We start from the raw sequence: 12,119 nt of genomic DNA on the forward strand, positions 1-12,119 counted from the left end.
CATGCTTCACATGATTGACAGTGTTGGAGTTAATGTAAAATTCTTCGCGCTATCAAGTGAGTTGCTTAATGTTGCAGTACATCGGCGGTGTCTTTTCCATCACATCCATGTATTGGTGCACTGATGGTTACCACATAATGATTGAGTGAGATCGCTTGTTTGAGTTGGGGAAGAAGTTTTGTCGATGGCTGACAACTTCTGGGGGTTGCTAGCAGCTAAACAGCGATCGCGTACATCAGTGCAAAAATAGGAGGAAGAACTCGAAATGGAACGCGGGTCCATCATCTATTGCGTCAGTGTGGCATGTGAGATTAAATGTAGAGGTCGTCTGTCACTTTCGGTTGGTAGCTTGGAAACTCTCCACAACGCTGCCAATATGTTCTAGTTTGCTTATATTGTAACTGTCTTTTATTTAAAAATCATCCAGTGTTGTGCTATCCGCCGTAAGAGTATGATTTACACCGTGCGATGTCTAGTTTTCTGTGAGAGGTCGTCTTAATGTTAGTTCAGAATCTGATACAGACCTCGAAGTCGTGGCAGAACATGAAATGTCTGGCAATGTACAAAAGTGTGTTAGAAAACAGTGTTTGAATCAGGACCAGATGGAGCGTCTCATACGATAATTCGCTTAGAGTATAGGTGACCAAACTTAAAAGTGGTCTCTGCGGTGTCTGTTTATTTAGTATGATCGTATCCACATAGGCAGCTGCAGTTTAAGGTGTCAGACTTGGTCAACAGTTAGGAATGCCTGGATGGCTGCACGCTTCGCTATTCTGGGGGAGTGTTGTGAAATCGCTTTCTTCACGCTGGAGGCCGACCACAGCTATACGTCATTGCACCCGTATCGCTGCCTTGGTGACTTCTAATTCATATGAGCTTTTATAGTTCGTAATTTTTATCTGTTGGGCTGACTGATTTGAATGGACGTGGATCTGTAGTACTTGTATCTAGTTTGGGGACGTACCACATTGCGTGCATTTCCACCGAATGGTCAAAACACTGCCCTCTTGCAGTAATTCGGGTCGTTCTGTTTCTACAGAGGTTGCTCCGACTTCTGCTCAGTTCAGACTTAAATTGGACCGATCACATGCGCGAAGCTGTAGAAATGGGATCAGTTGCACGATGTGTACGGGGTGACTAAAACCACGTTGGAATTTTACTGTAAAAGCTAGGTTCGGGAAAGATAACTCGTTTCGAGATATGAGAGTGCGACAAATATGATTGAGTAGTGGTTGTAATCCAATGCAGATATGTGTTTCAATGGAGAGAGGTGATTCCAAATGATTAACAACATTTCGAACATATAGCCTAACACTAGAGATCTGATTTTTCTTCTTACGACCTCAGTCAGCACATCATCTACTATTACTGTCTGTGTTCCTTCTCAATCAGTCATCGCCTATAACTTGGTGGATATATTGCAGAACCTTTGATATGATGTCGAGACAGAGTGGGTTACAAATAATAAAGAATTATGTAGTTGGGGGGGGGGGGTGAGGGAGTCGCAAATACCGCGTACATACAACGTTCCTTAGCCGAATCACTTTCAAAGTTCAGTGATTTTATCCCTAGGCTGCATCGTTGTCTGATAATACGTATCCCTACGATCATCGTCACGGTATTCGTCCAGAAAAAACAACCTCATTGAGAGGTAATGTCGTACCTCGATTCGTATTGCGGGTATAGGTTTTAACATTGATACCCGTGTGCACCTGTAGAACCAAGACTGATTGTGACAGTAACATGCGCTAGTTGCTGGGATTGCTTTTTTCTTTAACTTCTCGCCGATTACGTGGCGCTTTCTAGTACACAATGGTAGGTCTCGAAAGAAGAACTTAAAAGAGATGCTTGCCCATTGCTGATTTTCGATCACTATTATTTGGTATTGTAAGCAATCAGTTATTGACGAAGTAATATACTTAGGGTATTGGTGGGTGCATGATATGTTCGCATTTAAGCATCAGTTTTATAAAGTACAGTAGAACCCCTCTAATCCGTCACCTTCGGGCCCGTGACTAAGGTTGGAACGAGAACAGGTCGGATTATCCGAAAAATCTAATATTTATCGCAGAAAATATAAAAAGACATTTAGTACAAAAAATTAAACGATTTAAGAACTAAAGATGTCTACAGTAATATAAAGAGATGTTTTTTACACAGTGTTAAACAGTATATTAACTAAAAAACGTCTACACACACTATAATATGTATTGGTTTTAAAAGGAAAAACGACAAACAAATTACAGCACTGTACTGTACATAGTAACGTATAAACGATATATACTGTAAACTAAAAATGATTATAGCACTGTATATATAAAAAGTAATTTTTTACAAAGAAATAAACTACTGTATGTATAAACTAAGAAATGATGATACTGTATGCATTGTTTTTACAGTAAAAGAGAAAACAAATTACTTGGAAAAAAAGGTCAGGGATACATTTTTGACGAGTTTTCCAAGGATCAATCCAGCCTTCACTGGCAGCGAATTTACATTCGGCTTCCAGTTTTTTGTGCAAAACTATCGCTTTATCTTTGAGAATTGGCCCGGATATTGGAGTTCCTTTCCTTCTCTCTTGACAAACCATATCCACAATGCGTTATCAAGCAGTTCAAGTTTAGGCATTTTTAATGTTTTGCGATTCTTCAGTGTTTTCATCATCAATCGTAACTGTATAGGAGTCAATGTCTTTCCGATTCTTCCTCCAATCCTTAATTGTCGTAACATCTTTATTCAGTTTCTTTGCAATTTTTTGGAGCGAATCTCCTTCGTCCAGTCTTTGTAGCACTGCTAATTTTTCATTTAGTGAAAGAAGTACGTGTTTACGTTCGAATCCAGACATGTTCAAAAACAGACAACTGTACACACAGTGAATCTACAGTAATAAGTACGGTAGAGAACACGGAATAAAGCAAACAACGAAGTTTAATCCCAACAAAGGATAAAACTGCGTAATAACGTACAGTATAACAATATGCACAGCGATAGACACCGCAACAACGGCCCGACAGGCGTCCAGTCAGTGACAAGTTGGCACTGGCTCGCGAGCCTCAGCATAGTCGGAATAACCGGAGTGACGGACCATCCAAGGTCGGATTAGAGGGGTTCTACTGTATGTGTGTTTGTGGAAAGGAGATGACTATGCCCTGTTGTAGGGAAGGTAAGAATTTGACTTGGAGTACTGTGATAGCAATTGGGGGGGGGGGGGGGAGGAGGGAGTATGTCGAGTTGTAGGGAAGGTACAGCTATTTCCAGAACCATTGCCGACGAAAGGGTGTATTTCCGATACTTCGCTCATTCTCGAATGCTGTTCAATTGAGAGCGCGATGGTAAGATTTAATTATAAGTATAATGATAAATATATATGCGAGAGGTTTTCCGGAATTATTACGTGTATGCAAAGTCTGTGGTGATAATGATTCACATTTCCTGTCAACAGCAGCATCAGTACAAATGCAGAGGCCTGTTGAATTGTAGGAATGTATATGAGTTAACTTTGGCGTTGTCTAGATGGCCAGATAGCAAACTAATACTTAGTATATGTTGGGCAGCTTTCGTGATCAAGTGGAACTTTGAGAAGATGGTATGATTGAGATGGATTTTCATTCCCTCCCATGTAAATTGTTTGGTTCACTATTTGTGCACATTTCGGGTCTTTCTTTACTTGAGAGAAGATCGAATGTTGTGTGTGGAAGATATGTTTGCATGTTCTCTAGACATGGGAAAGACCTTAGTTGGCTTGTAAATTATATGGATGATTTGGGGTATGTTAGATCAGCGAGATCGGTATTCGCGGTTGGAAATATGATTTTTCATGTGTTTGTTTCTAGTTACTCAATGGTCTAGAGGATGCTCAACATAGCTACAGTTTCGTGTTTGTAGAGAAATGATTTCGAGTCTATATGTCGGGAATTATGTTGCGTTAGCGATCGGCAGGCTACTGCTGTGTACTTGATATCGTGAAGTATAGCGAAAATGGTATAATATTATGGCGAAAATACGTGTGTTCTTGTAATCCCCGAGTCTGGAGATGTGTATAGAAAAGCGAGCAGGCAAGGAAGTAGAGACAGTAACGCATTTGTGTCGAGGGGGAAACGATCCCGAATTTGTAGAACAGGACTGAGAGTGAATTCGGTTCGCTGATGTAAAGGGGGTGATTTTGTATGATGTGGGATGTGAACTGTATGTTTACTATATCGATAAGGTACTTGGTGATATATTGCTGGGATGGTGATCGGTTTCACACTCCAATAGTCTTGCGAGTCTGGTATGTATTTAATGATCTGCGGGAAAAAAAAATTGTGGGTACTGTACAGATAATGGCTCTGAGCACTATGGGACTTAACATCTATGGTCATCAGTCCCCTAGAACTTAGAACTACTTAAACCTAACTAACCTAAGGACATCACGCAACACCCAGCCATCACGAGGCAGAGAAAATCCCTGACCCCGCCGGGAATCGAACCCGGGAACCACTGTACAGATATAAAAGATAACTGCACTGTTTGTCTAAAATGTGTATACAGGGTGTTACAAAAAGGTACGGCCAAACTTTCAGGAAACATTCCTCACACACAAAGAAAGAAAATATGTTATGACTGTGGACATGTGTCCGGAAACGCTTACTTCCCATGTTAGAGCTCATTTTATTACTTCTCTTCAAATTACATTAATCATGGAATGGAAACACACAGCAACAGAACGTAACAGCGTGACTTCAGGAAATGTTCAAAATGTCCTCCGTTAGCGAGGATACATGCATCCACCCTCCGTCGCATGGAATCCCTGATGTGCTGATGCAGCCCTGGAGAATGGCGTATTGTATCACAGCCGTCCACAATACGAGCACGAAGAGTCTCTACATTTGGTACCTGGGTTGCGTGGACAAGAGCTTTCAAATGCCCCCATAAATGGAAGTCAAGAGCGGTGGGGTAAGGAGAGCGTGGAGGCCATGGAATTGGTCCGCCTCTACCAATCCATCGGTCACCGAATCTGTTGTTGAGAAGCTTACGAACACTTCGACTGAAATGTGCAGGAGCTCCATCGTGCATGAACCACATATTGTGTCGTACTTGTAAAGGCACATGTTCTAGCAGTACAGGTAGAGTATCCCATATGAAATCATGATAACGTGCTCCATTGAGCGTAGGTGGAAGAACATGGGGCCCAATCAAGACATCACCAACAATGCCTGCCCAAACGTTCACAGAAAATCTGTGTTGATGACCTGATTGCACAATTGCGTGCGGATTCTCGTCAGCCCACACATGTTGATTGTGAAAATTTACAATTTGATCAAGTTGGAATGAAGCCTCATCCGTAAAGAGAACATTTGCACTGAAATGAGGATTGACACATTGTTGGATGTACCATTCGCAGAAGTGTACCTGTGGAGGCCAATCAGCTGCTGATAGTGCCTGCACACGCTGTACATGGTACGGAAACAACTGGTTCTCCCGTAGCACTCTCCATACAGTGACGTGGTCAACGTTACCTTGTACAGCAGCAACTTCTCTGACGCTGACATTACGGTTATCGTCAACTGCACGAAGAATTGCGTCGTCCATTGCAGGTGTCCTCGTCGTTCTAGGTCTTCCCCAGTCGCGAGTCACAGGCTGGAATGTTCCGTGCTCCCTAAGACGCCGATCAATTGCTTCGAACGTCTTCCTGTCGGGACACCTTAGTTCCGGAAATCTGTCTCGGTATAAACATACCGCGCCACTGCTATTGCCCCGTGCTAATCCATACATCAAATGGGCATCTGCCAACTCCGCATTTGTAAACATTGCACTGACTGCTAAGCCACGTTCGTGATGAACACTAACCTGTTGATGCTACGTACTGATGTGCTTGATGCTAGTACTGTAGAGCAATGAGTCGTATGTCAACACAAGCACCGAAGTCAACATTACCTTCCTTCAGTTGGGCCAACTGGCGGTGAATCGAGGAAGTACAGTACATACTGACGAAACTAAAATGAGCACTAACATGGAAATTAAGCGTTTCCGGACACATGTCTACATAAAATCTTTTCTTTATTTGTGTGTGAGGAATGTTACCTGAAAGTTTGGTCGTACTTTTTGTAACACCCTGTATATTGTATTGTAAAGTTACTGTGGCTTACATTGTCTAAACTGTGTATATATTGCATTGTAAAGATTGTTATTTTATATCATATGGCAAGACTGGAGAGGATGACTGTGTGTCCTATGGTGAGGGATGTATAGATTGAGCAGTTTGATAACGACAAGAGTATGAGTGAGAATTTTTAAGTGGAAAATCATATTCGCTATAAATACTGAAGCACAGTCATCAAGAGGAGAGATTGCATGTACATTGATTAGAGTCAGACTGCAGCAGGAATAGTAATATTTAATGGTAGTTAGAGTGGTAAACTGGCTTACAATATTCTTGGGAGTCTGTTATGTATTTGATAATGGGGAGACAATTTTGCGGGTTTAACTGTGACTGCAATTTAGCGTTCTGTGTAATATAACAGGTGAAAGCACCAGAAAGAGTAGGTGGGTCGTGCTTCGAAAGCAGCTGCATTAGTAATTGGGAGTGTAAATTCGATAACAGCGAATCAGAATGCTCCATCGTTTGCGCTGGGATATAGTGGTCTGTAGATAGCGGATGGAACGTTTGCGTACGTAGAAATTTGGAGGGGAAAGACGTTAGGAGCGCTGGGATGAGTGCATTCAATGTTATTTTCGTATGGAGGTTCTGTTAGAGTAGGAATTTTCATGCACACAAGCTGGGACATAGAAAGCTAGCGTTAACTATTTCTAGGAGAATATTTGATTCCGGAGGGGTCGAGCTGGCTATTACTTCTTTTTACAAAGGAATGTGACGTAATAATAAGATTGGGAGCGTTGTTACATGGCGAGCCGCGACGCGGACGCTTCGCCGGCAGACACGGCGTGAGCCATGCTGTGGCGGGCAAGCACAGCTGAACAAATCACGTATGTTCTCTTAGATGGAAGCATGCTGCGCTATTCTGTCATCCGCGGTAAAGACAATGCTGGCCTGAGGTGTCTCGAGTATGGGGCTGCGCCTTGGAATTCTGTGACGTCGGTATAACGGTGACTCTACAGAGCAGACATTCACCTGCGTTCGGCGGCCGCGGCTTGGGGCGGTGACGGAGCGCGCTCCTGAATGGACGTCTGTGTGTGCTTTCACAGCTGACGGCGCGTCGACCGCAAATGCGCGCGAACGAGATTCTAGCGTTTGCGCTCTGTAAATATGTGTTCGCTCCCGCGCGATCGCGTCATCATAGGCATCTAGGTGAACACGTATTTGGATAGGAATTTCTCAGAAAAGAAGTATGAATGAGATGCTGCCACTTGCGGGACACAGGCGGGTGCCTGTGCGTAGTTTGACAGCTGATGGCCGCGCCACGTCGTTGGGTTTGTCTGTGTGCTCTACTGGACAGGGGTTGGTGGAGGGTACTTGCAGGCGTTGACTGAATTATTTTGCGAGCAGGTGTGTAGGCTGTGCTATGGGTTATTTGGAGAGTTTACGAGTACTGGGCGTGTCTAGACATACCTGTGCCGAATTATTTAGGGGGAGTATGAATGTCTGTAATTAAATTATTTGCATAAATTAGGAGTTGTTGGCATGTCTGTAGACTGTGTATTGTGAGCGCAAGCGTAAGATGGAGAGTGTTTTGCCTCAGTGTGATAAATATATTCGATCTCTAAATAAGATGTTCGAAAGTAAATAGAGTGGACTCCTTCCTTACTCTCCCCAGCAGCCTAACGCAGCCTGAGTAATTTTAGCGTAATTCTCGCCCCTATTAACCATCATCTGGGATTAGGTCATAGGAGGGATGACAGTACGATCTAATGGCAGTAATGTGTACTATGTCAGTTGAACCGTAAACTTCGTGATGGAGACACTGCCTGCAAAATGAAGACTTGTGTTCAGATCTTTTTTCCCGTCGATTCACCCCACGATCTTGGATGATGTCATGCGCTGTGCACGTTAGTACACGTTAGTGCACGTTAGTACACGTTAGCCCACCAACATGGGTTGGTAACGGGGCGTGGTGCTGGGTTGAGGATCGTGGTGGAGACTTTAACTATTTGATTCCAAGTCCAGGTGGGTGAGGCATTGGTGAAAATTGAAGTCGAATCACGTGACTAATGTAGTAGCCAATAGGAGTGCAGCGTTCTAGGGGTGGGGGGGCGGGGTGCTAGGACATGAATGAACACCGCACTGATAGTGGGATAAAGTAGAACTTCTCATTTGATCATCGAATATTGAAAATGTAAATTGACTTATTGAATACGATTAAAATTGAAATGGAATTAAGTACTTAGGCAATTGGTAGGTTAGACGAGCGATGTGGGTGTTAGTTTGGTTAACGCATTTACATAAGACTATGTACGGCGCGTGTATGGAGGTGGCGGCCGAGGGTGTTTGACGTAAGTGGTCGGACGTGCCCTGGCTGGTGGCGCGGTGCGAGAGAGAGTGGATGATTTGGTGGCCACGATATGAACTAAGCCAGTTGGTCTATGGAGCTCGTGGTGAAAACACTGGGTGCGACCATCTTGAATACCGGTACTTGCGTCATGATCTGACGTCACGGTGGCGTCCTCTGGTGGCACTGATATGAACTAAGGCAGTTGGAGTCCCGACCCAGTGGAGAACACACCTGCTTGAAATTGGTTAAATAATAAAGACAAGTCCTTTTTTCCCGCCATTTTCCTTGCTTAGTAGTTATTACGGAGGTGTGGTGCATTGCCATGTTGGAATCTGAAGTTGGCGCTATTTTTCTGGGGGAGGGGGCGTGGAACTTTCATACCAAAATTGAAACTTCCTGCCAAAATCCGCCACCTTAATAGACGTCGCGGCCGCCATCTTGGATGACGTCATCTCCGCCATCTTGGATAATGGTTCTTTGGGGTAGAACCAGCCTAGCCCCAATACTGTCATCTCACAAGTGATGGGACACAGCATCTCTGAGGTAGCGATGAAGTGGGGATTTTCCCGTACGAGTATTTCATGGGTGTACCGTAAATATCAGGAATCCAGTAAAACATCAAATCTCCAACAGCGCTGTGGCTGGTAAAATATCCTGCATGAAAGGGACCAATGACAACTGAGGAGTCTCATTCAACGTGACAGAAGTGCAACCCATCCGCATGTTGCTACGGATTTCAATGCTGGGCCATCAACAAGTGTCAGCGTGTGAACCATTCAACGAAACATCATCGATATGGCCTTTCAGAGCCGAAGACCCACTCATGTACCCTTGATGACTACCAGACACACAGCTTTACATCTTGCCTGGGCCATCAACACCAACATTGGATGGTTGATGACTGGAAACACATTGCCTGGTCGGACGAGTCTCGTTTCAAATTGTATCGAGCGGTTGGACGTGTATCGGTATCGAGACAACTTCATGAACACGTGGACCCTGCACGTCAGCAGGAGACTATTCAACCTGGTGGAGGCTCTGTAATGGTGTGCGGCATGTGCAGTTTGAGTGACAGGGGGCCGCTGATATGTCTAGATACGAGTCTGACATGTGACACATATGTAAACATCCTGTCTGATCACCTGCATCCATTCATGTCCACTGTGCAAGGCGACGGACTTGAGAAATTCCAGCAGGTCCATGCGACACCTCACACGTCCAGAAATGCTACAGAGTGGCTCCAGGAAAGCTCTTCTGCCTTAAAACTCTTCTGCTAGTCACCAACTCCCCAGACATGAACATTATTGAGCGTATCTTGGATGCCTTGCAACGCGCTGTTCAGAAGAGATTTCCACCCACTCATACTGTTACGCATTAATCGATAGCCCTGCAGTATTATGGAGTCAGTTCCCTCCAGCATTACGTCAGACCTTGGTCGAGTACATGCGATGTTGTGTTGCAACACTTCTATGTGTTCATGGGGGCCCTACACGATATTAGGCACGTGTACCTGTTTCTTTGGCTCTTCAGAGTATTAGAATTAATGGCAACAGACAGATGTGACCTATGTAAGTTGTTCGGATCGAAAATGGTGTCAGTAACCATGATGTAGTTGTGGAACCAGTGATTGTCAGAGAGCAAAGGACAACTAAAACAAACACGAGGTGCATTCAAGTTCTAAGGCCTCCGATTTTTTTTCGATGAAACTGGCGTTACTTCTCGACGTAATCGCCCTGCAGACGTACACATTTTTCACAACGCTGACGCCATGATTCCATGGCAGCGGCGAAGGCTTCTTTAGGAGTCTGTTTTGACCACTGGAAAATCGCTAAGGCAATAGCAGCACGGCTGAGGAATGTTCGGCCACGGGGAGTGTCTTTCATTGTTGGATAAAGCCAAAAGTCACTAGGAGCCAGGTCAGGTGAGTAGGGAGCATGAGGAATCACTTCAAAGTTGTTATCACGAAGAAACTGTTGCGTAACGTTAGCTCGATGTGCAGGTGCGTTGTCTTGGTGAAACAGCACACGCGCAGCCCTTTCCGGACATTTTTGTTGCAGTGCAGGAAGGAATTTGTTCTTCAAAACATTTTCGTAGGATGCACCATCATTTTTTCAGCACTGGCGGTTACCCGAAATTTTTTTGGTGGCGGTGAATCTGTGTGCTTCCATTGAGCTGACTGGCGCTTTGTTTTTGGATTGAAAAATGGCATCCACGTCTCATCCATTGTCACAACCGACGAAAAGAAAGTCCCATTCATGCTGTCACTGCACGTCAACATTGCTTGGCAACATGCCACACGGGCAGCCACGTTGTCGTCCGTTAGCATTTGTGGCACCCACCTGGATGACACTTTTCGCATTTTCAGGTCGTCATGCAGGATTGTGTGCACAGAACCCACAGAAATGCCAACTCTGGTGGCGATCTGTTCAACAGTCATTCGGCGATCCCCCAAAACAATTCTCTCCTCTTTCTCGATCATGTCGTCAGACCGGCTTGTGCGAGCTCGAGGTTGTTTCGGTTTGTTGTCACACGATGTTCTGCCTTCATTAAACTGTTGCACCCACGAACGCACTTTCGTCACATTCATAATTCCATCACCACATGTCTCCTTCAACTGTCGATGAATTTCAATTGGTTTCACACCACGCAAATTCAGAAAACGAATGATTGCACGCTGTTCAAGTAAGGAAAACGTCGCCATTTTAAGTATTTAAACAGTTCTCATTCTCGCCACTGGCGGTAAAATTCCATCTGCCGTACGGTGCTGCCATCTCTGGCACGTATTGACAATGAACGCGGCCTCATTTTAAAACAATGCGCATGTTTATATCTCTTTCCAGTCCGGAGAAAAGAAATCGGAGGCCTTACAACTTGAATGCACCTCGTAGAAAGGTATACATATTTTGACTAACTAGATAAAAAAGTGGCACTGTCATATCTCAATGAGAAATGTGAAAGTTTCCGTACAGGACAGGAGTATGTAGAGTGTGGGTGTGCAACAGGCAGCCCATAGGTTGGATATGGCCTGTTATCGGCTTCAATCCAGCCCATAAAAGAAATGTGCAAAGGTACTCCTATTGTTTTTCAGCTCGACTTGTCCATTTCATTGCCATATTTTGATTTTCTGTTCTACTTTTCTTGTCCGTTGTGGACATATTAGAACACAGAAACTGTTGAAAGAAAGGTACTTTATAATAAATTAGCTGTGAGCAGTTACTTTATAGGCATATATTTTTGAAGATACATGGCATAACATCCCATCCCATCCCATCTTAAGTTGTTTACATATATTTACGTGTCATGAACATTATTTTTTTTTTTACTAATGGCAGTCACAGACCTTTACAATGGAAATTTTTAAAGTAGCTGTTTCATATGTTGTACGTAAACATACAATGTTCACAGCACATAAAGAAATTAGGTACCTGGAAATGGTGTGAACATAAGATGAATACTCTGAAAACGTATTTTTGAGGCGTAATTTGTTGGCATGGTATGTCAGGAAAGGTGTGCTATTTTTACACGTCCATTACCCCACAAACATTAACTTTTTCACGTACGTGGGACGCATTTGTCCCACTTATAAATCTCCTTAATAACACTGGATGATGATCACAGTAGTTGCATTGCAGGTGTTCTACTTAAAGCAGGGATATTAGTTTTCTTTAATTTCAAAGCGTTTTGGTGGCA

Source organism: Schistocerca cancellata, chromosome 3 (genome assembly GCF_023864275.1).
Source record: "Schistocerca cancellata isolate TAMUIC-IGC-003103 chromosome 3, iqSchCanc2.1, whole genome shotgun sequence".
In the NCBI taxonomy this organism is placed as follows: Eukaryota; Metazoa; Arthropoda; class Insecta; order Orthoptera; family Acrididae; genus Schistocerca; species Schistocerca cancellata.